The sequence below is a fragment of the Hypanus sabinus genome, unplaced genomic scaffold, assembly GCF_030144855.1.
Source record: "Hypanus sabinus isolate sHypSab1 unplaced genomic scaffold, sHypSab1.hap1 scaffold_279, whole genome shotgun sequence".
NCBI classification, from domain to species: domain Eukaryota; kingdom Metazoa; phylum Chordata; class Chondrichthyes; order Myliobatiformes; family Dasyatidae; genus Hypanus; species Hypanus sabinus.
Window position 1 is genome coordinate 531,644 of NW_026780928.1, and position 24,719 is coordinate 556,362.

The 24,719-nt window shown below is 45.8% G+C and overlaps 1 long non-coding RNA gene across 1 annotated transcript in view; it reads left to right on the forward strand.

Annotated features, from left to right (window-relative positions):
* Positions 1-24,719, forward strand: part of LOC132388221 (uncharacterized) — a 270,004-nt gene that overhangs the window by 241,638 nt on the left and 3,647 nt on the right. Inside the window, exon 4 of the long non-coding RNA XR_009510184.1 lies at positions 9,467-9,536. This is a non-coding gene — a long non-coding RNA (uncharacterized LOC132388221). The remainder of the gene's footprint in view (positions 1-9,466; positions 9,537-24,719) is intronic.

Genomic DNA, 24,719 nt, shown 5'->3' on the forward strand with positions numbered 1-24,719 from the left:
CCCAGAGTTCGGAATTGGGAGACAGGAGGATCCCAGAGTTCAGACGAGGCAGACAGGAGGATCCCAGTGTTCAGACGTGGCAGACAGGAGGATCCCAGAGTTCAGACGTGGGAGACAGGAGGTTCCCAGTGTTCAGACGAGGCAGTCAGTAGGATCCCAGTGTTCAGACGAGGCAGACAGGAGGATCCCAGTGTTCAGACGAGGTAGACAGGAGGATCCTAGTGTTCAGACGTGGGAGACCGGAGTATCCCAGTGTTCAGACGTGGGAGACAGGAGGATCCCAGCGTTCAGACGTGGGAGACAGGAGGATCTCAGTGTTCAGACGTGGCAGGCAGGTGGATCCCAGATTTCAGACGTGGGTGACAGGAGGATCCCAGAATTCGTGGGAGACCGGAGGATCCTAGAGTTCGTTGGAGACAGGAGGATATCCGAGTTCATGGGAGACAGGAGGATCCCAGAGTTCGTGGGAGACAGGAGGATCCCAGAGTTCGTGGGAGACAGGAGGATACCAGAGTTCGTGGGAGACAGGAGGATCTCAGAGTACAGACGAGGCAGACAGGAGGATCCCAGTGTTCAGAGGAGGCAGACAGGAGGATCCCAGTGTTCAGACGAGGCAGACAGGAGGATCCCGGTGTTCAGACGTGGGAGACAGGAGGATCCCAGAGTTCAGACGTTGGAGACAGGAGGATCCCAGTGTTCAGAGGTGGGAGACAGGAGGATCCCAGAGTCCGTGGGAGACAGGAGGATCCCAGAGTTCGTGGGAGACAGGAGGATCCCAGAGTTCGTGGGAGACAGGGGGATCCCAGAGTTCGTGGGAGACAGGGGGATCCCAGAGTTCGTGGGAGACAGGGGGATCCCAGAGTTCGTGGGAGACAGGGGGATCCCAGAGTTCGTGGGAGACAGGAGGATCCCCGAGTTCGTGGGAGACAGGAGGATCTCCGAGTTCGTGGGAGACAGGATGATCCCAGAGTTCGTGGGAGACAGGAGGATCCCAGAGTTCGTGGGAGTCAGGAGGATCCCAGAGTTCGTGGGAGATAGGAGGATCCCAGAGTTCGTGGGAGACCGGAGGATCTCAGAGTTCGTGGGAGCCAGGAGGATTCCAGAGTTCTTGGGAGACAGGAGGATCCCAGAGTTCGTGGGAGACAGGAGGATCCCAGAGTTCAGGCCAGACAGGAGGAACCCAGTGTTCAGACGTGGCAGACAGGAGGATCCCAGAGTTCGTGGGAGACAGGGGGATCCCAGAGTTCGTGGGAGACAGGAGGATCCCAGTGTTCAGACGAGGCAGACAGGAGGATCCCAGTGTTCAGACGAGGCAGACAGGAGGATCCCAGTGTTCAGACGAGGCAGACAGGAGGATCCCAGTGTTCAGACGTGGCAGACAGGAGGATCCCAGAGTTCGTGGGAGACAGGGGGATCCCAGAGTTCGTGGGAGACAGGAGGATCCCAGAGTTTGTGGGAGACAGGAGGATCCCAGAGTTTGTGGGAGACAGGAGGATCCCAGAGTTTGTGGGAGACAGGAGGATCCCAGAGATCGTGGGGGACAGGAGGATCCCAGAGTTCGTGGGAGACAGGAGGATCCCAGAGTTCGTGGGAGACAGGAGGATCCCAGAGTTCGTGGGAGATAGGAGGATCCCAGAGTTCGTGGGAGACAGGAGGATCCCAGTGTTCAGATGACGCAGACAGCAGGATCCCAGTGTTCAGACGAGGCAGACAGGAGGATCCCAGTGTTCAGACATGGCAGACAGGAGTATCCCAGTGTTCAGACTTGGGAGACAGGAGGATCCCAGAGTTCGTGGGAGACAGGAGGATCCCAGAGTTCGTGGGAGACAGGAGGACCCCAGAGTTCGTGGGAGACTGGAGGACCCCAGAGTTCGTGGGAGACTGGAGGATCCCAGAGTTCGTGGGAGACAGGAGGATCCCCGAGTTCGAGGGAGACAGGAGGATCCCAGAGTTTGTGGGAGACAGGAGGATCCCAGATATCGTGGGAGACAGGAGGATCCCAGAGTTCGTGGGAGACAGGAGGATCCCAGTGTTCAGACAGAGTTCGTGGGAGACAGGAGGATCCCAGTGTTCGTGGGAGACTGGAGGATCCCAGTGTTCAGACAGAGTTAGTGGGAGACAGGAGGATCCCAGAGTTGGTGTGAGACAGGAGGATCCCAGTGTTCAGACAGAGTTCGTGGGAGACAGGAGGATCCCAGAGTTCGTGGGAGACAGGAGGATCCCAGTGTTCAGACAGAGTTCGTGGGAGACAGGAGGATCCCAGAGTTTGTGGGAGACAGGAGGATCCCCGAGTTTGTGTGAGACAGGAGGATCCCAGAGTTCGTGGGAGACAGGAGTATCCCAGAGTTCGTGGGATACAGGAGGATCCCAGAGTTCGTGGGAGACAGGAGGATCCCAGTGTTCAGACGTGGGTGACAGGAGGATCCCAGAGTACAGACGAGGCAGACAGGAGGATCCCAGTGTTCAGACGTGGGAGACAGGAGGATCCCAGTGTTCGTGGGAGACAGGAGTATCCCAGAGATCGTGGGAGACAGGAGGATCCCCGAGTTCGAGGGAGACAGGAGGATCCCCGAGTTCGGAGGAGACAGGAGGATCCCAGAGTTCGTGGGAGACAGGAGGATCCCCGAGTTCGTGGGAGACAGGAGGATCCCAGAGTTCGTGGGAGACAGGAGGATCCCAGAGTTCGTGGGAGTCAGGAGGATCCCAGAGTTCGTGGGAGATAGGAGGATCCCAGAGTTCGTGGGAGACCGGAGGATCCCAGAGTTCGTGGGAGCCAGGAGGATCCCAGAGTTCTTGGGAGACAGGAGGATCCCAGAGTTCGTGGGAGACAGGAGGATCCCAGAGTTCAGGCCAGACAGAAGGAACCCAGTGTTCCGACGAGGCAGACAGGAGGATCCCAGTGTTCAGACGAGGCAGACAGGAGGATCCCAGTGTTCAGACGAGGCAGACAGGAGGATCCCAGTGTTCAGACGTGGCAGAGAGGAGGATCCCAGAGTTCGTGGGAGACAGGGGGATCCCAGAGTTCGTGTGAGACAGGAGGATCCCAGAGTTTGTGGGAGACAGGAGGATCCCAGAGATCGTGGGGGACAGGAGGATCCCAGAGTTCGTGGGAGACAGGAGGATCCCAGAGTTCGTGGGAGACAGGAGGATCCCAGTGTTCAGATGACGCAGACAGGAGGATCCCAGTGTTCAGACGAGGCAGACAGGAGGATCCCAGTGTTCAGACATGGCAGACAGGAGTATCCCAGTGTTCAGACTTGGGAGACAGGAGGATCCCAGAGTTCGTGGGAGACAGGAGGATCCCAGAGTTTGTGGGAGACAGGAGGACCCCAGAGTTCGTGGGAGACTGGAGGACCCCAGAGTTCGTGGGAGACAGGAGGATCCCAGAGTTCGTGGGAGACAGGAGGATCCCCGAGTTCGAGGGAGACAGGAGGATCCCAGAGTTCGTGGGAGACAAGAGGATCCAGAGTTCGTGGGAGACAGGAGGATCCAAGAGTTCGTGGGAGACAGGAGGATCCCAGAGTTCGTGGGAGACAGGAGGATCCCAGAGTTTGTGGGAGACAGGAGGATCCCAGAGTTTGCGGGAGACAGGAGGATCCCAGTGTTCAGATGACGCAGACAGGAGTATCCCAGTGTTCAGACAGAGTTCGTGGGAGACAGGAGGATCCCCGAGTTTGTGGGAGACAGGAGGATCCCAGAGTTCGTGGGAGACAGGAGTATCCCAGAGTTCGTGGGATACAGGAGGATCCCAGAGTTCGTGGGAGATAGGAGGATCCCAGTGTTCAGACGTGGGAGACAGGTGGATCCCAGAGTCCGTGGGAGACAGGAGGATCCCAGAGATCGTGGGAGACAGGAGGATCCCCGAGTTCGAGGGAGACAGGAGGATCCCCGTGTTCTGAGGAGACAGGAGGATCCCCGAGTTCGGAGGAGACAGGAGGATCCCAGAGTTCGTGGGAGACAGGAGGATCCCAGTATTCGTGGGAGAAAAGAGGATCCCCGAGTTTGTGGGAGACAGGAGGATCCCAGAGTTCGTGGGAGACAGGAGTATCCCAGAGTTCGTGGGATACAGGAGGATCCCAGAGTTCGTGGGAGACAGGAGGATCCCAGTGTTCAGACGAGGCAGACAGGAGGATCCCAGTGTTCAGAAAAGTTTCTTGCCAAAATATGATGATAAGCCTACATGAGGAGAGGCTGTACTTGATCGAGTATTGGGAAATGAACCTAGTCAGGTGTCAGGTCTCTCAGTGGTAGAGCATTTTGGAGATAGAAATCACAATTCTATCTCCTTTACCATAACATTGGAGAGGGATAGGAACAGATAAGTTAGGAAAACGTTTAATATGAGTAGGGGGAAATATCATGCTATCCGGTAGGAACGTGGAAGCTTGAATTGGGAGCAGATGTTATCAGGAAATGTATGGCAGAAATGTGGGAAATGTTCAGTGGATGTTTGGGTGGATTCCTGAAGAGATGTGTTCTAATGAGACAGGGAGAGGATGGTACGGGACAGGAACCATGCGGTACAAATGCTGTTGTAAATCTAATCAAGAGGAGAGCAAAAGCTCATGAAAGGTGCGAAAGACTAGATAATGATTGAGATCTGGAAGATTGAGGCCAGAAGCGGCCAGGTGAAGGATAGATGAGCAGGATAAAGGAAAACCCCAAGGCATTATACAATGACAGGTATAGCAAGGGGATAAGACGTGAGAGAATAGGACCAATAAAGAGTGCCGGGGGATACGTGTGAATGGAACACAGGCGACTGTGGAAGGCGAGGGGTGGAGCCCATGGCAATGATATTTGCTTCATGAATGGGGACAGAAGTAGTTCCGGAGGATTGGAGTGTTGCAGATCTTGTTCCATTATTCAACAAAGGAAGCAGAGTTAGCCCGGGAAATTGAAGACCAGTGAGTCTTACTTCAGTTGATGGTTAGTACTTTGGTGGAGAGATCCCATGAGGTCGAATTTATAAACATATGGAGAGGTATAATATGATTATAAATTAAAAGCATGGCTTTGTCAAAGAAGGTTGTGCCTTACGAGTCTGATTGAATTTTTTGAGGATGTAACTAAATATATTGATGAAGGTAGAGCGGAAAACGTAGTGTATATGGACTTTAGTAATGCAATTCATATGATATCCCATGGAAAGCTTATGGAGAAACTAAGCAGGCATGGGATCCAAGGGAAATTGCTTTGAGCATCCAGAACTAGCTTGCCCACAGATGGAAAAGTGTGATTTTAAACGGGTCATATTCTGCATAGAGGTCGGCGACCAGTGGTGTGCCTCAGGGACCTGTTCTGGACGCCTTTCTCATTCTGATTTTTATAAATGGTCTACATGAGGAAGTGGAAGAGGATTTAGTAAATTTGCTGATGTCACAGAGGTTGGGGGTGTTGTGGATAGTGTGGAAAGCTGTCAGATTTCACAGCAGAACATTGATATGGTGCAAAACTGGGCTGAGAGTTGGCAGATGGAGTTCAACAAAGATAATGTGAGGTGGTTCATTTTGGTAGGTGAATTATGATGTCAGAATATAGTATTAATAGTAAAATTCTTGGCAGTGTGGAGGAACAGAGGGATCTTGGGGTCCAAGTCCATAAGACACTCAAAGCTGCTGTTCAGGTTGACTGTAGTTGATGAGACATACGGTGCATTGGCCTTCACCAACTGTGGGATTGAGATCAAGAGCCGAGAGGTTAATATTGCAGCTATATAGTACCCCTGTCAGACCCCACTTGGAATACTGTGTCCAGTTCTGGTCGCTGTACAAAAGGAAGAATGTGGAGACTACAGAGAGGGTGCAGAGGAGATTTACGAGGATGGTCCCGGTAGTGAGGAGCATGCCCATTGAGAATAGATTGAATGATCTTGTCCTTTTCTTCTCAGAGCAACGAAGGATGAGTGTTGACATAATAGAGGTGTATAAGATGATCAGGGGCATTGTTTGTGCAGATAGTCAGAGGTCTTATCCCAGGGCTGAAAAGGCTAATGTGTGAGGGCACATTTTGAAGGTGTTTGGAAGTAGATACAGAGGAGATGTCAGGGGTAAGTATTTTAAGCGGTGAGTGATGAGATGGTGGAATGGTGCAGGAGGATACAATAGGGTATTTGAAGAGACTCCTGGGATGGAACATGGAGTTTAGAAAAAAATAGAGGGCTATGTGTAATCCGGGGTAAATTCGAAATTCAAAAAAATGTTCGGTAAACCATTGTGGGCCAAAGGACCTGCATTGTGCAGGAAGTTTTCCATGTTCTATGTTCTAAATGCTCTTCATATTACAAGACATTCAATCCTCGGTTTTATATTCTGATTCTCTTGAAATAAAATTTTACACGGCATTTACCTTCCTGACCACAGAATCAACCAACAAATTAAGTTTTCAAATGCTGCACAGGAATCCCAAATGCTTTTGCACTTCAGATTTTTATGATTTATTTCCATTTAGAAAGCAGTAAAACTTTTATTTCTTCTAACAAAGTTTACAACCATAAACCTCTCAACATTGGATTCATCTGCCACTTATTTGACCATTCCCTTAATGTGTCGAATTCTTCTGTATCTTCCCTATTCTTTCAAATCTACCTGCCGATTCACTTATCTTTGTATCGTCTGCAAACTTTGCAACAAGGCCATCAATTCCATCAGGTCCATCAATCCCATCATTCAAATCATTCTCATATAATAAAAAAAAATTGGTCACAACACAAAGCCATGAGGAACACCAATAGTCAGGGTAATGAATCAGAAAAGGATCCCATTCTCCCCGCTCTTTTCCTCCTGCTAAGCAGCACTTCTTGAATCCGTGCGGGTATCTTTTCAATAATACCATGGGTTTATAGTTTATTAAACAGCCTTATGTGTGGCAGCTTGTGAAAAGCCTTCTGAAAATCTATGTCCACAACATCAACGTATCTACATCGACACAACATCAACATATTTGTCTATCTTATTTTTTTCTTTCTTCAAAGAATTCCAACAGATTAGTCAGGCAAGGTTTTCTCAAGGAAACCATGCCTCCGACAAGCTATTCGTGCCTCCCAGAATCCCTAAACCACATCCTTTACAATCAACTCCAACATCGTCCCTACCACTAAAGTCTGATTATCTGGCCCCTTGTTTGCTATCTTCTGCCTTTCACATTTCTTAAAGACTGGGACGTTCCGGAGTTTGGAGAACAATTCCAGTCCCATCATGCTCGAGTCTCTTTACATCCACTGAGTGGAAAGCTTGGGATATTCCCGACTGATCGAGTTTCTTTTCACGGTTCAAAGACCGATAGGCTTGGGAATTGATCATTACAAATTGTCCTGTGATTACACAGCTTGTACCTTGGTTTACTAGGTGGCGCAGCTTGAGGGGATGGAAGTCCTTGTTCCATCTTGCATCTCAATAAATAAGTAAATAATAGATTTGGGGCATCACATCTGAACTGCGGAGGAATTGGGGGTGGGCGAAAAAAAATGATCAGTGGTCCTGGTCCAGGTGAGTCCAGCAAATAGGATAACCACTGAAAAGTGACTGCTAAGCAGCTGAGAAATAAATATAGGAATCAGAATCAAAAGGTTAATATACTCTGCATTGTTATGTAAAGTGCGTGCGCTTGTTACAGGATCAATTAGATTAGGGAGTTAAAAGTGTGCCTCAAAGACTGGAGGAAGATTGTTGATATTCATGATACTTTGGTCCCACTTTTGGGGAGGAATGGAGATGATTTGATTGGACAGGGTACAGCTGAATCATGATCGGACTGAGGTCCTGACAAGTCACATAACTACGGCTATAGACAGTCTTTCACTAAATTGCAGGGAAATGGGTTCAACAGATTGGAAATGTTATGGATGATGTTTAAGTGTATCTTGTTTCTCACTTCTTCTGGCAGCAATAGTGTTAACTTTGATGTCTAAATATGTGGATTTGATCCCAGGGACAGTGAGGACATACGACCCCCAACTGACGACACTGAGTCAGGACCTGTTTGTTCATGGTCACCTTCAATTGATTATTCTTGGCAAACTTGTTTATCCAAATAGAAGCTATTTACATAGAGCTTGATAAGGGTAGGCAGTGCATGTATCTACATTGATTTTACTCAGGCGCTGGGCAAAGTCTTTTTGGATGGTAATCCGGAAAATTCAGATGCATGTGGTTGGCAGGGAATTGGCTGTTTGGAGTCAGTACTGGCTTTCGCATAAGAGACAGGAGGAGTGGTTGAAGGAAAACATTGGAGCTGGAGGTCTTCGATTAGTGGAGTTTCACAGCGATCTATTATGGGCCCTCTGCTGCTTGTAATGTCTCTAGATGTCCTGGATGAAGATGTAGATGGATTCGTTAGTAAATTAGCAGATGATACCAGGATTGACGGAGCTGTGGATAGTACAAGGGAGTGGCAATAAATACAACAAAATATAGATCAGTTGCAGATATAGGCTGAGAAATGGCAGATGGAATTTGACCCAGAGAAATGTGAGGAACTGCAACTCTGCAGGGCAAATGCAAAGAGACAGAACTCTGTTATGGACAAGTTCTTTTAGAGTGTTGCTGAGCAGAGATCATGGCATCCCCATTCATTGCTAGTTGAATGCAGCTACACAGGTTGATATGTTGCTTCAGAGAAGCTTACAGAATGCTTTCATTTACTTGTCGAGGTACTGAGTTCAAAATTCATGTTCCAACTTGGTAAAACTCTCGTTGGGACACGTCAGGATCACTGCATAAAGTTCTGGTGGCCCCACACTTGGAAGGATGTGGAGGCTCTGTAGAGGGTGCAGAGTATGTTTACCAGGATGCTGCCTCAGTTAAAGGGTGTGTACTATCACAAGAGGGGTAATAAAATAGTTGTTTTCACTGCAACTCCAGAGACTGAGAGGTGATCTGATGCAGGAAGATGGAGGGATTTGGACATGGTGTAGGTAGGAGGGATTAGTGGGTTTGGTTTACCAATGACGGACTGGGCCATATTTACTACTACTGACAGGCTTTTCCGTACAATGGCATTGATGCTTCCATATCAGGCCACGAGAAAACCAGTCAATATACTCTCTAACATACAACTGTGGAAATTTGTAAATGTTTCAGCTAACATGTCAAATTTTGTCAAGCTTCCAAGAAAGTATAGCGTTTTTGGTGACATTCAAAATCTACTCAAATTTCTATTGAAATATAGCCGCCGAAATACCTTCTTTACAACAGCATAAATATGTTGGGTCCAGGTTAGGTCCTCGGATATTTTCACACCCAGGAACTTACCTCCCTCATTTAATTTCTGATCCCTCCATGAGGATTGGCGTGTGTTATTCTCTCAACTATTTTCTGTCACCTGTCCTCATACCTGAACCCTTTTCAGTGCAACAGCACTCCAGAAAGCATGCTGTGGAATTCTTCCATGGGCAACAAAGTCAATAGTCTGAGATAACGGAGCTGCAAGCTGAATTCACTGTTCTTTGTTTCTTGTCAATTCACAGGAAAATATGTGCGAAAGTCTGAGATGCATATTCCCACATAGCTGTCCAGAACACAGCATGCAACCGTTTGGTAAGTAAAGATCTGTTAAGAGCTCGTAAGAACAATGCATTCCAGTCATCCACAACTCTCTGAGTCAAAAGCCTACCTCTCATGTGCCCCTTGAACCCATGCCTTCTCACTCTAGATGCCTGCCCTTTGGTATTTGACATTTCAACCACGGGAAACAGATACTCCCTGTCTAATCTATCTGTGCCTCTTTTAATCTTATAAGCTTTTATCTGATCCCGCCTCAGTCTCTGGTGTTCCAGAGAAAACATTTCAGCTTCCTTTCCAATTGTATCCAGTCTCAATTGTAAGCCAAGCTGATGCTAAGGAAATACACCTCCAGAAATATGATTTTGATTTCTGCAATGAGTATGTGTGTGTATGGCAAATATCCATCAGCATTTCCTGGTGAATGATTCAGAGCACACGACTAATGATAAGAGGATGTTCATCATGACATTGGAGTTGTTTCCTTCTGTGTAATAAAGTACTTCAATTTGCTGCATCCGACTACCACTTCTGAGCTGTTATAATTTGAGAATGAAAAATGCTAAAAGTCCAAGTGCAACTATTTTATTTATATTTTCTGCCAATTACACTACTGACAATTAGGGCAGAAATAAATGTCTTCCTTCTCTGGCCGTGGTCAGGGCTTTCTTCACCATGTCAGTAGCTTCCTCTTGGGTTTCAGTGCAGTCCAGTACACATCCCACGTGGAGACTGAGGAGAAGTCTTACACTCAGATCTAGAATAATTCTTCATTGCTGTTTCTGGAGCAGTTTGGTCTTACCAGTCAGAGTTGTTATTCCTTGGCTGAACGCCCAGACCCGTGGACCTCTCTTAGCCTGGCCTCTACTTATTGACCTATTTGGTACAGCTGATACTGCCGAGAGCCAAAGCGGAAGCCCCTGTCTCCAGACAACATAGAACTCGGGGTTATTGAGGCACAATGGCCTCCAAACCTAAAGCTTGTGGTCCTCTTTCAGGCCTTTATTTTTTGCTATCCCTTATTTTAAGCATTGGCACAATTTAACATTCATCATGAACCACTTCCTCCTGTATCCAAACCTTTATGAATCAGGTTTTCTATCCGATTCAATGTTAAATGTTTATTTTATAACATTTTTATGGCTCCAAGCTTTCAGTAACAAATGAATATTGCTGACCTTGTATTGTAGATTGGGAATTGCACAGAGGGTTAGGATCACCTAAAGTCTGGATGGTGACAATCTTCAAACTTCCACGACTCTTCAGTCAGTGATAAATGGATGCTTTAGTTGTGTCAAAATAATTCGTCATCGGCTAAGCACTATCTCTGGGAGTCTATTTATTTACTCGTTGAATAATTCACGTCTTCCTGTTGGAATTCTTTGAGGAGAATACAAGTAGGATAGATAAATGGGATGCAGCGGATTTTGTTTATCTGGACGTTAGGAAGGCCTTTGACAAGTTACCACACAGATGGCTGATTACCAAAGTAAGAGCCCACGATATTACTAGAATGTTATTAACATTGTTAGGTCATTGGCTGATTGGTAAGAGGCAGCAATTGGGAATAAAATGCTCCTTTTCCGGTTACCTGCCAGTGGCCAGTGGTGTTCCACAGTGGTCGGTGTTGGGATCACTTCTTTTTTTTTGCTGTATATAATGACTTATATGATAGAATAGATGGTTGTGTTGCCAAGTTTCAGATGTTAGAAAGATTCGTGGAAGGGCATGTAGTGTTGAGGAAACAAGTAGAATAGGAACATACAGAACATAGAATTGCAACAGCACAATACAGGCTCCTTGGTCCACAAAGCTGTGTCAAATATGCCCTTTCTTTAGAACTTTTGCATTATGCCGATGACCTTTTGCTTTATATTTTTAATGTTAAGACCTCATTATCTTTCGTATTTCCTTCATTCTCCTGTTTTTGCCAGTTTTCAGGACATAAAATAAATTTTCATAAGAATGAACATTTTCCTTTGAATAATTTGGTATCAATTAATAGCAACCTTACTTTTAAAATTGTAAGAAATCAATGTAAACACAAGGAAATCTGCAGATGCTGCTAATTCGAGAAACACACACAAGATGAAGGTGGAACGCAGCAGGCCAGGCAGCATGTATAGAAAGAAGTATTGTCGATGTTTCGGGCCGAGACCATTCGTCAGGACTAACTGAAAGAAAAGATAGAGATTTGAAAATAGGAGGTGGAGGGGGAAATGCAAAAATATAAGAAAAGACCTGAGCGCGTGGGTTGAAGCAAAAAGCTAGAGAGTTGATTGGCAAAAGGGATACAGGGCTGGAGAAGGAAAAGGAACATGGGACGGGAGGCCTAGGGAGAAAGAAAGGTGGAGAGGAACACCAGAGTGAGATGGAGAACAGGCAGCATGATGGACAGAGAGAGAACAGAAAGTGGCGGGGGGGGGGGGGGGAAATAACTAAATCAGGGCTAGGGTAAGAAGGCGAGGGGCATTAACGAAAGTTAGAGAAGTCAATGTTCATGCCATCAAGTTGGATGCTGCCCAGACGGTATATAGAAAAAGGAAGACATCTCCTTCGTCCTGGAATGAAAAGCCTCATCCCAAGAGCAGATGCGGCGGAGACGCAGGAATTGCGAAGAGGGGATGACATTTTTGCAAGAGACATAGTGGGAATATAAATAGTCCAGGTAGCTGTGAGATTCAGTCGGCTTATAGAAGATATGTGTAGATAAGCCGTCTCCAGAGATGGAGACAGGAAGATCAAGAAAGGGGAGGGAGGTGTCGGAAATGGACCAGGTAAATTTGAGAACAGGATGGAAGTTGGAGGGAAAGTTAATGAAATCAACGTGTTCAGCATGCGTGCAGAAAGCAGCACCAATGCAGTCGTCGATGTAGCGAAGGAAAAGAGGGGGGCAGATACTCGTATAGGCTTGGAACATGGACTGCTCCACAAAGCCAACAGAAAGGCTGACGTAGATGGGACCCATGCGGGTGCCCCTGCCTGCACCTTTGGTATGGAGGAAGTGGGAGGAGCCAAAGGACAAATTATTGAGAGTGAGAACGAATTCCTCTAGACGGAGGTGAGTGGTGAGAGACGGGAATTGGTTTGGTCTGGAATCCAAAAATAATTGGAGAGCTTTAAGACCTTCTTGGTGGGGGATGGAGGTATATAGGGACTGCACGTCTATGGCGAAAATAATGCAGTGGGGGGCAATAGAACTAAAAATCACTGAAAAAATTCAGAACATGAGAAGTGTCACGAACATAGGTGGGAAGGGATTGAACAAGGTTGGTAAAACAGTGTCAGGATACACAGAAATGAGTCCGGTCGGGCAGAAGCAAGCTGAGACAATAGGTCTACCTGGACAGGCAGGTTTGTGGATCTTGTGCAGGAGGCTGAGACGGGAAGTACGGGGTGTGGGAACTATGAGATTGGTGGCAGGGGATGGGAGCTCCCCTGAGCTGACAAGGTTGGTGATGGTGTGGGAGACAGTGGCCTGGTGCTCCTTAGTAGGGTCATGATCGAGGTGTAAGTAAGAGGAGGTATCAGTGAGTTGTCGCTGTGCCTCGGCCATGTAGAGGTCAGTACACTAGGCCACAACAGCGCCCCCTTATCAGCGGGTTTGATACTGAGTTTGGGGTTGGTGCGGAGGGAGTGGAGAGCAGAGCGTTCGGAAGAAGTGAGGTTGGAAGTGGAACAAGGTGCGGTGAAGTCCAGATGGTTGATGTTCCGTCGGCAGCTAGCAATAAAGAGATCCAGAGCAGGCAGAAGACCAGAGCGGGGTGTCCATGAAGAGGAGTTTGGTTGAAGACGGGTCATGGGTGGGGGTGGGAGTCCTTGCCGAAGAATTAGGCTCGTAGACGGAGCCGGCGGAAGAAAAGTTCAGCATCATGGCGTACGTCGAACGCGCTGAGGTGTGGGCGAAGGAGCACAAAGATGAGGTCTTTACTGAGGACAGAGCACTCTGCCTCGGAGAGTTGAATGTCGGAGGGGATGGTAAATACCCGGCACGGGTGAGAGATGGGATCACGGGGAGAGGCTGGTGAAGTCGGTGGAGAGGGGAGGATTAGGGTGAGAGGAAGGTGGAGCCAGGAGCTGACGATTGGATTGAGGGAGAGGAGATTGCAGAGTGGTGCTTGGGGAAGGTCAGACAGGAGTCACAACCGCTGCACGTGAAGACCCAGCCTGGTGTTCAAGGCTGGAGTCGCAGTTGGGGTCTGCGCAATTGCGTTGAAGGTGTCCATGGTCGTTGGAACTGGCATTGATGATGCTGGAGTCCGGATTTTGAATATGCCCTGGGTTGCTGTGGCAGCCGAGATCGACGGCGGGGCCATTCCATGGTCTTTGGAACCAGTATTGATGGTGCTGGAGTCCGGGTATGAGAGAGTGTGAGATGTTTGAGAGAGCCATGGTTTTCAAGGGACATTGGAAGATTATTTTGAAAAAGAGAATGGTCTATAATAAATATAGGCAGCATGGTGTAAATGACGTGTTTGAGGAATATAAAGAATATAAATAAATCTTAAGGACGAAAATAGAAATGCTAAAAGAAGATACGAGGTTGCTTTGGCAAGTATGGTGAAAATAAATCCTAAAGGTTTCTACAGTTATATCAATAGCAAAAGGATAGTAAGGGAGAAAATTGGTCCCTTAGAGAATCAGAATGGACAGCTATATGTGGAGCCAAAAGAGATGGGGTCGATTTTGAACAATTTATTTTCTTCGGAATTCAATAAGGAGAAGGATATTGTATCGTGTAAGATAAGGGAAACAAGTATAGTAGTTGTGGAAACTATGATGACTAAAAAAGAGGAAGTACTGGCGCTTTTAACGAATATAAAATGGCAAAAGCCTTCGGGTCCTGACAGGATTTCCCCTAGGACCTTGAGGGAAGTTAGTGTAGATACAGCTTGGGCTGTGACAGAAATATTTCAAATGTCATTAGAGACGGTCATCCCTACTTCGATGCACACCGCTAATTCTGAGACACCTCTGGTGCCTGACTGCATCGGTCTTGACCATTGGTCTGGAATCATCAGCTGCATGGAGAGCATTCACCCCTGCATGGGCAACAGCTTGCTTTATGTATCGTACTACCCTGACTTGCATATTGACTTTCATCCGCGAAGGTACAATATCCATGGTCGAACCTGACCAGCGGAGGGCCATCAACAGCATGTCTGACTATAGGTTGAATGAGCAACGACTCATATTCCGATTGTGTAGCCTCCAATCTCGACGGCATGAACATTGATTTCTTCAAATTCAAGAAATGAATATCCTGTGCTTCTTCCGCCCACTCCACCTCAACGTTCCTTCGGATCCCCCCGCCCCATTCTGGTGGCTATTTACTCCTTCACTTCCCCTCACGCACCGCCATGACCTCCTCATCAATTCTGTCTGGCTCTCCATCTCTTTTGTGTAATCCCGTGGTCCTGCGTCTCTCCTGTTAGATTCCTTTCTCTTCATCTCTTTGCCTTTTCTGCCTGTCACTCAGCTCTTCACATAATCGTTCCTCCAGAAACCAGACCCCTCCCGCACTCACTTGTCCTTCTACTCCTCCCCCATCACCTAATTCTGGCTTTTGTCTCTTTCTCTTTAATCAGAATGAAGGTTCCCAGCCCGAGCTGTCGACTGGTTGCTGAGTTCCTCCAACATTCTCTGTGTGTTTGCTTCTGTTTGTTTATTGATTAAAATAATCAGACTGGTTCAGTGGAAGAGGAATTTGTGGAATGGTCAGAGACAGTTTCATACAGTAGTTTATTTACCCAGGAACATGCCATTTCAGTTGTAATCTGTGTAAAGAGGTGGTATTACAGAGAGTTCTTGCGGTGAAGGATCCTGAATATGAGCAGTGGCAGATGTTTAAGGAGAAGGTTCGTTAGAGCCGACATTTATCCCGATCAGACAGAAGAATCACAGGGAGCAAACAACAGTCTGTGGTTATAAGAGTTCAAGGTAAATATTAACTCAGAGAACAAACAAAGAGGCAACGACAGGGTGGACAAAACAGTCGGGATTTTTCCAGTAACTCATGATGCGACAAAAGATAAAAATATCAAGGAAAAACAGATTAGTTAACTCAATAATTTCCATTAGTGTTTTCAGTGGGGACACAGCAAACATCCTACAGATATCTAACGGTGACATTTCAATGCTGTGCCATAATGTGTAGCAATCACCATCAGGGGTGATAAACTAATGGGACTAAAAGCAAAAATATCCAGTTCCCAACGACCTGCACCAGACGGTTTCACAGGAAGGCTGGAGAGAAAGTAGAGACATTGGAATCTGTCAAAAATCACTGTTACAGAAAGGTCCCAGTGGAGCTGAAAACCATTGCTGAAGGGTGGAAGAGAAAGGAAAACAAAGTAGGTAACTGTACTGGAGTCTATAATCTGTGAAGAAATGACAAGTCATTTAGAAAAGTTTAATGTCATTGAACTAAACCAAGAGGGTTTAAAGTCAGATTCACACAGCACAGAAACAAGTCTTCAGCTCAAATGGTCCACACTGACCAAAATTCCCATCTGAGCTTCTGGTCTGTAACCGCCTCACAACGATATTATGAACAATGTTATCCTCCGTCCTTGTCCCATTTCCCACCTTCTGACCCATATCCTTCAAAACCTTTCCTTCCCATTAGCCTGTCCGAGTACTGCTTCGATGTACCTCATTCAACCACTCCCCCAGTAGCTCATTCCATTTGCTGTCCAGCCTGTGCTTGGAAATGTTGCCCTTCAGGTTCCTATTAGATCTCCTCTTACACCAATGCCTTCCGGTTCCTGATTCCCCAACACTGGCAGAAAGACTGTTTTATTCGACCCACACTGCAATACACCTCTGCAATACCAGCACTCATTCTCTGACATTCCAGGGAAAATTGTCCAAAACACCTTTCACAATTCAGTCCTTTGAGATCCAGTCACATCCCAGTAAATCTCCTCTGCACTCTTTCCAGCTGATTGGTGTCTGTCATACAGCAGGGCGACCTGAACTAAACACTATTTGCAAAATGCGGCGAAACCAACGTGGTGTGCATCTGCACCATTTCTTCCCAGCTTCTATATTCGGTGCCCTGACTGAAGGACAGTGTTCCAAACCCCTCTTCACCACCCTGTCCATCTGGAACCTGGTCTTGGACCCTGTAACCTGGGTTACTGAATATTAAAACAACACACAGAAAATGCTGGTGGAACACAGCAGGCCAGGCAGCATCTATTAGGAGAAGCACTGTCGACGTTTCGGGCCGAGACCCTTCACCCCACACTCAGGTTGGAGGAATAACACCTTATATACCAGCTGGTTAGCCTCCAACCTGATGGCATGAACATTGACTTCTCTAACTTCCGTTAATGCACCTTCTTACCCCATCCCTGACATATTTAGTTTTTTTCCCCTTTCTCCCTTTATTTTTTCTTTCTCTCTCTGCGCATCACTCTGCCTGTTCTCCATCTCCCTCTGGTGCTCCCCTCCCCTTTTCCTTCTCACTCGGCATCCCGTCCCATGATCCTTTCCCTTCTCGAGCTCTGTAACCCTTTTACCAATCACCTCTCTGGCTCTCAGCTTCACCCCACCCCCCTCCGGTCTTCTCCTGACATTTTGAATTCCCCCCCACTTTCAAATCTCTTACTATCTTTCCGTTCAGTTAGTCCTGACGAAGGGTCTCGGCCCGAAACTTCGACAGCCCTTCTCCCTATAGATGCTGCCTCGCCTGTTGCGTTCCACCAGCATTTTGTGTGATACCAGAGTTTTGAGACTTTATAGGGGAAGTTGGAGAAGTGTGTCTTTGTACTTTCAGGGGCATTTACCACATGTAAGGCAAGTGCACAAGACAAGAGCTCTGTGCTGGGAAGGAAGTGTGTTAATATTGATTGAAGTCAGGTTATCATACTGAGACAGAATAACGTGTAAGGAGGATATAATTGGTGGAGTTTTCCAGGGATCATCAATGACTTATTGATATTAATGACCCGATGAAAGGGCAGAATGTGCGGAATCCACGGTGTCAATGATGGGGAACGTGATGAGGGGACGTGTTGTGTTTGAACATCTGGTCTCTCCAACAAGACATGGGGAAGCTGGTGAGAAGAATACTTGGTAAATGAAGCTTAATGTGGTAAAGTGTGATGGCATGCAGAGAAGCAGGAGGAAACAAAAGTCAGACAATTATTTATGTAGAGATAAATTGTCAATGAGAGAAATAGAGAGGCGTCAATGTGTTCTCCTGCACAACGAAGTAGAGATGGGTGTAGTGAGTGGTTCATAAAATCATATATGACCAAGGTTCAGAGGTGAATGGTTCATTGATATTTATTGCTGTAGAGAAATAGAGAGGTTTTGTTACAGTGTCAGACAAATGCACAATGATGGATTTTGCAAAGTTGAAGCAGGTTATGACACAGACAGAGAATAATAGGTTCCTGAGGATTGTTGACGAAAAGAAAGATTTGGGGTACAGGTACATAATTTCATGAAGGTGCCAACACAGGTAGACAAGGTTGTGAAGAAGGTGCACGTCATGCTTGCCTTCATCGGCAAAAGGCTTTGAGAGGAGCTGGGATATCATATTACAGTTGTACAAATCAATAATGAAACCACACCAGGAGTACCCTGTGCAGTTCTGGTCACCACGAGAGGAAGGATGTGGTTCAGCTGAAACGATGCAAAAATGATTCACAGGAATGTTACATGGACCGCGGGATTCAGTTACAAGGAAAGATCATACTGACTTGGACTGTTTTCCACGAAGTGAAGGAGGCTGACAGGTGAAATGGTAGAACTTTATAAAACTAAGAGAGGCGTAGACAAGCAGAATCACTTACCCAGGGTGCAAGTATCAAATATGACAAGGTGCAGCTTTAAAATGCCAGGGTGAGTACTTAAAGGTGGGCATTAGTGGAGGTAAGATTAGTGTCTCCGTAAAAAGGGAGGGTGGGGAATAAATCGATCAGGGATGGGCTAAGAAAGGGAGGAAGTTTATTAACGGGTTTGAAAAAATCTATGTTCATTCCATCAGGTTGGAGGCTACCCAGACGGAATATGCGGTGTTGTTCCTCTAACCTGAGTGTGGCTTCATCGTGCCAGTAGAGGAGTCGTGGATAGACATATCAGAATGGGAATGGGACGCGGAATTAAAATATGGGGCCACTAGGAGGTGCTGCTTTCTCTGGCTTTTCATGTCTATCCACGGTCCCAGAACAGGAACACTGCAATCCAGTAACGTTGCTCAGTCTCCTTCATCCTTCAACGCTGGCAGATGGTATCTATTTGGTACTACATATGCCGAATTGTAATAACCCCTTGACAGCGTTTGTTCAGCCTGCCAGCCGAATCTGTAACTGCCATCAGCAGAAGTTGTGATATTACTGGTGACATAGCTATTGTCCGTACAGTTAGCTAAATCTGATCCCATTACCCCGTAGATGCAATAACGGACTTCACACTCATTCTCGTGAAGTTGTTTCAGAGATTAGGATTCGTGCAGTCCATTATAAGAAATTTAATGTCAGCGTTCAAAACAGTTCCATTGGCAAGAGTAATTTCTCTGGGCAGTTCAGACCAGTGCTCCCTTCACAGATCTAACATTGCTACTAAAGTAAAACACAGACTCAATCTTGCCCAAACCTCAGCACCTGCAACTGGCTTTCGCACGGTGCTGACACCGATCGAAGCTTGTGTCTTCCTTGCTCTCAGCAAAGGATCGGCTATCTCGCCTCGGTTCAGCCACATCGAATTGTCTTCAATTCCAAAAGGAAGTTACAGACTATAACGTACGATGGTCTACACACACAAATTGCTTGAAGAACTCAGCAGGCCAGACAGCATTAACAGAAGAAGTACTTTTTTTTTCAAAGATGCTGCCTGACCTGCGAAGCTCCTCCAGCATTTTGAGTTTGTTGCTCGAAGTTCCAGCAGCTGTAGATTTCCTCTTGTTTGCCAATTGTGATGATCGTTTGTCAGAAAAAGTGTGGTGAAAAAACAGCGCAGAACCTCAGGATACTGACCACCACCCCTTTCTAGTGAAGATGCAAACTATCCCTTTGGTATCGATCACCCCTGCAGAGGTGAAGTCCCAGTGATTGGGTGAATGCAAGTCGGCTTTTTCCATGGGGGTTGGGAGGTACTACAACCAGAGCGCATGAGTTAAGGATGATGGGTGAAAGTTTAAGGAGAACAGGAAAGGAAAATTCTTCACTCAGACGGTTGTGAGAGTGTTGGAACGAGCTGCCAGAATGAGTGTTGCATGCAAGTTTGATTTCAATATTTAAGAGAAGTTCGGATAGATGCGTGCGAACGATCCCTGCGAAAAGCAGAGAGGGGTAGAGAGGGAACGATGTCCTTAGTGGTGGGGTCCTGTTGAAGGTGGCGGAAGTTGCGTAGGATAATATGCTGGTTCCGGAGGCTGGTGTGGTGGTCTGGTGGGGTCAACAACCCATTGTGCTTTTCCCTTAGATAACTTCCTCTCCTCTCCTGCCTAACCCCTCCCTGCTTCCCCTCCCCACCACTTGAACTTTCCTCTGATTGGTTTTCCGCCATCTTCTTCATAGGGCCCCTGCCCCCTGCTTCTTTAGACCTGACGAAGGTTCTCGACCAGAAACATTGACTGCTTTTTTCAACTGATGCTGCCGGCCCTGCTGAGCTCATCCAGCTTTTTTGTACGTCCGGTAAATGGTTGACTCGTGCATCAGTCTTTACATTAATTCTTACTCATAGACTCAACTCACATCGGTAAAGGCATATTTTTTTGAGGTTTGCAAAATGGCTTTGTGTGGGTGAGATTAAAGTTTACAAACCTGATCACATTGTTTATGAAAAATGGTTGATTGATGAAGCCCGGGTTGGATATTGTATTAGTCGAATTTGAAAAGCTTTCAACAAGGCCTCTCATGGTGGTTCGGAGGGAGATTCCCTCTGTGTCTGATCCCGGGAGTGTGTGATGGGACGGTGTGGAGGGAGATTCACTCTGTGTCTGACCCCGGGAGTGTGTGATGGGACGGGGAAGAGGGAGATTCACTCTGTGTCTGACCCCGGGAGTGTGTGATGGGACGGGGTGGAGGGAGATTCACTCTGTGTCTGACCCCGGGAGTGTGTGATGGGACGGGGTGGAGGGAGATTCACTCTGTGTCTGACCCCGGGAGTGTGTGATGGGACGGGGTGGAGGGAGATTCACTCTGTGTCTGACCCCGGGAGTGTGTGATGGGACGGGGTGGAGGGAGATTCACTCTGTGTCTGACCCCGGGAGTGTGTGATGGGACGGGGTGGAGGGAGATTCACTCTGTGTCTGACCCCGGGAGTGTGTGATGGGACGGGGTGGAGGGAGATTCACTCTGTGTCTGACCCCGGGAGTGTGTGATTGGACGGGGTGGAGGGAGATTCACTCTGTGTCTGACCCCGGGAGTGTGTGATGGGACGGGGTGGAGGGAGATTCACTCTGTGTCTGACCCCGGGAGTGTGTGATGGGAAGGTGTGGAGAGAGATTCACTCTGTGTCTGACACCGGGATTGTGTGATGGGACGGTGTGGAGGGAGATTCACTCTGTGTCTGACCCCGGGATTGTGTGCTGGGATGGTGTGGAGGGAAATTCACTCTGTGTCTGACCCCGGGAGACTGTGATAGGACGGTGTGGAGGGAGATTTACTCTGTGTCTGGCCCCGGGACTGTGTGATGGGATGGTATGGATCGAGATTCACGCTGTGTCTGACCTCGGGATTGTGTGATGGGACGGTGTGGAGGGAGATTCAATCTGTGTCTCACACCGGGAGTGTGCGATGGGACGGTGTGGAGGGAGATTCAGTCTGTGTCTGACCCCGGGAGTTTGTGATGGGACGGCGTGGCGGGAAATTCACTTTGTGTCTGAAACCGGTAGTGTGTGATGGGACGGTGTGGAGGGAGATTTATTCCGTGACTGACAACGAGAGTGTGTGATGGAACGGGGTGGAGGGAGATTCACTCAGCGTCTGACCCCGGGAGTTTGTGATGGGACGGTGTGGAGCGAAATTCACTCCGTGTCTGACCCCTGGAGTGTGTGATGGGACGGTGTGGAGGGAGATTCACTCTGTGTCTGACCCCGGGAGTGTGTGATGGGACGGTGTGGAGGGAAATTCACTTTGTGTCTGACACCGGTAGTGTGTGATGGGACAGTGTGGAGGAAGATTCACTCTGTGTCTGGCCCCGGGAGTGTGTGATGGGACGGTGTGGAGGGGTTAACGATTCAATGACCGACTCCCAGACGGGCAGAGGGAGAATCACTGTTCCTTGTTCCTGAATTCCAGAGCATGCTTGTTCCAAGGACTGGATCAGAAATGAAGACCGGGAAGGGGGGGGGGGGGACGTCACGTGATGACATAGGATCGGGACGCTGGAACCCAGTCCTCCCGTAAAAAAGTTAATAAATTAATGTTTAAGTGAAGAAAAGTTAATTAATACTTTTTTAAGGTTACTTATAAATTACTTTGGATTGTTTTAAGCTATGCCTCATAAACAGAGGGCGAAGAAAACTGCTACCGCGAAGACCGCTCAAGTTGGAACAGAATCAAGGCCTACTTCTACTGACTCGGGACTCGGACTCGGGTACAACACACCACCGGTGAAACAGAAAAGGAGACTGCGGCAGCATCGGCCATTTCTAAAGGAAAAGATCAACGAGAACTGCGCAAGCGTAAAGGAACGAGCATGCGCAAAAGAGAGCAACCAGAACTACAAAATCCAGCAACGACTGAAACCGACAGTGAATCGAGTCTGAGAGAGAGGCGGACTCTCTGGAAAAATCAGACGAAGATGGAGAAGAAGAAGAAGAAGATGAAAGTTCCTCTGAAAATACAAAAAAGATTTTGAGGCAAATAATGCATAAATTAAATGCATTAAAAGTAATTAAAAGTAACCAAAAAGTAATTAAAGAAAACAATAACAAATATGGAGGCTATGTTTGATAAAATGACAAAGAAACAGGAAAAAATGGAAAAGAAAATTACAGATTTGGACGTCAAAATGGAAGAAATAGATGGAAGAATGAAGAAGATGGAAGATGATAATGATGCCTGGACATCAGAAAGAAAACAACTCGTGGGAAAAATTGATAAGCTTGAAAATTTTAGTAGACGCAACAATATTAAAATTGTTGGACTTAAAGAAGGTACCGAAGGAGAAGACCCAATAATTTTTTTTCAAAAATGGATTCCTGAGAAATTGGAAATGGGAGAAGAAACTTTAATTGAGATTGAAAGGGTGCACAGAGCCTTAAGACCAAGATCTCAAGATGATCAAAATCCGCGATCAATTTTGATAAGATGTTTAAGATACCAGGATAAAGAAAAGATTTTGAGGGCGGCTGCCCAGGGTGCTAAAAGTAGAAAAGGTCCGTTGATGATAGCAGGGAAACCAGTTCTTTTTTATCCTGATATAAGTTATAACCTTTTGAAGAGAAAGAAAGAATTTAATCCAGCTAAAAATGTTTTATGGGACAAAGGTTATAAGTTTTTAATGCGTCACCCAGCAACACTGATACATTTTTTGGAGGAAGGAAAAAGATTTTTTTCTGATTATCCAGATGCGGAGGTGTTTGCACAAAACCTTCCATCTCTTCGTTAATTAAACGTAGCGATTTCTAAATGTAATGGTTAAAGACGAAGACAGAGAAAGCAAATGGAACTGATGGACATTTAAGGACGATATAAGGGAGAAAAGTAAAATTTTAGAAATATTAATTGAGAATAGTATGTTTTTTAATATATACTTTTTATGTTGCGGGGGGCTGCGGAGCTTTGAATCGGTTACTACGGGATTCACGTGTGTAATCATGGCGATTGCCATGACCCGTACAATAGAGGGGGGTAATGTTGTGTTTTTTTTCTTTCACAACATTAGTAAGGGGGTATTTTGTTTTTTTCTTTATTTTCTATTTTTCTTCTATTGTTTTGCCTGGATGATTGGTGGGGACACACATAGCAACATGGTGACTTCTAAAAAGATTTCCCAGGATGCAATGAAAGTTGAAAGATTAGGTATTATTATAGATTGGAGTGACATAAATAAAAATAATGACTAATTTATTGATTTTTTTTAAGTTTTAATGTTAGTGGGCTTAATGGACCAATAAAAAGAAAAAGAATTTTAACATATAATAAAAAAAAATGAAAATAGATATAGCTTTCTTACAAGAAACTCATTTAACGGATATAGAACATCAGAAATTAAAAAGAGACTGGGTTGGAAATGTTATTGCAGTTTCACTTAACTCAAAGGCAAGAGGAGTTGCAATTTTGGTTAATAAAAATTTACCAATTAAAATACAAAATATATTAATTGATTCGGCCGGAAGATATTTAATTATACATTGTCAATTTTTTTCAGAACTATGGACTCTTATGAATATTTATGCACCAAATGAAAATGATGTAAAATTTATATAGGAGGTCTTTTTGAATTTGGCTAAAGCACATGATAAAATATTAATAGGTGGAGATTTTAATATTTTGTTTAGATCCAGTTTTAGATAGATCAACAAAGGCTATTACAAAATCAAAAGTAGCAAAATTAACTCTATCATTGATGAAAGATTTAAATTTGATTGATATATGGAGAAGAATCAATGCAAAAGAAAGGGATTATTCATTTTATTCAAATAGACATAAAACATATTCAAGGATAGATTTTTTCCTATTATCAACAAATACTCAAGATAGAGTGAAAAATGTGGAATATAAAGCAAGAATATTGTCTGATCACTCTCCTTTAATAATGACAATGATAATGATAGATAAAGAGGAATCAATTTATAGATGGAGATTTCATTCAATTCTACTAAAACGTCAAGATTTTTGTGATTTTATGAAAAAGCAGATTCAGTTCTTTTTAGATACAAATTTACATTCAGTTGATGATAAATTTATATTGTGGGAAGCAATGATAGCATATTTGAGAGGCCAGATAATGTTATACTTCTAAAATTAAGAAGGAATATATGATAGAAATAGATCAATTGGAAAAAGAGATTATAAAATTAGAAAAAGAATCTCAAAGAAATATGACAGAAGAAAAACGAAGGCAACTTATTAATAAGAAGTTAAAACATAATACACTCCAGACATATTGAACAGAAAAAGCAATTATGAGAACTAAACAGAGATATTATGAACTAGGTGAATTTCTTGCATGGCAGTTAAAAACAGATCAGATTTCTAAAACAATAAATGCAATTCGAACAAAAGTGAATGAAATTACTTATAAACCTCTAGA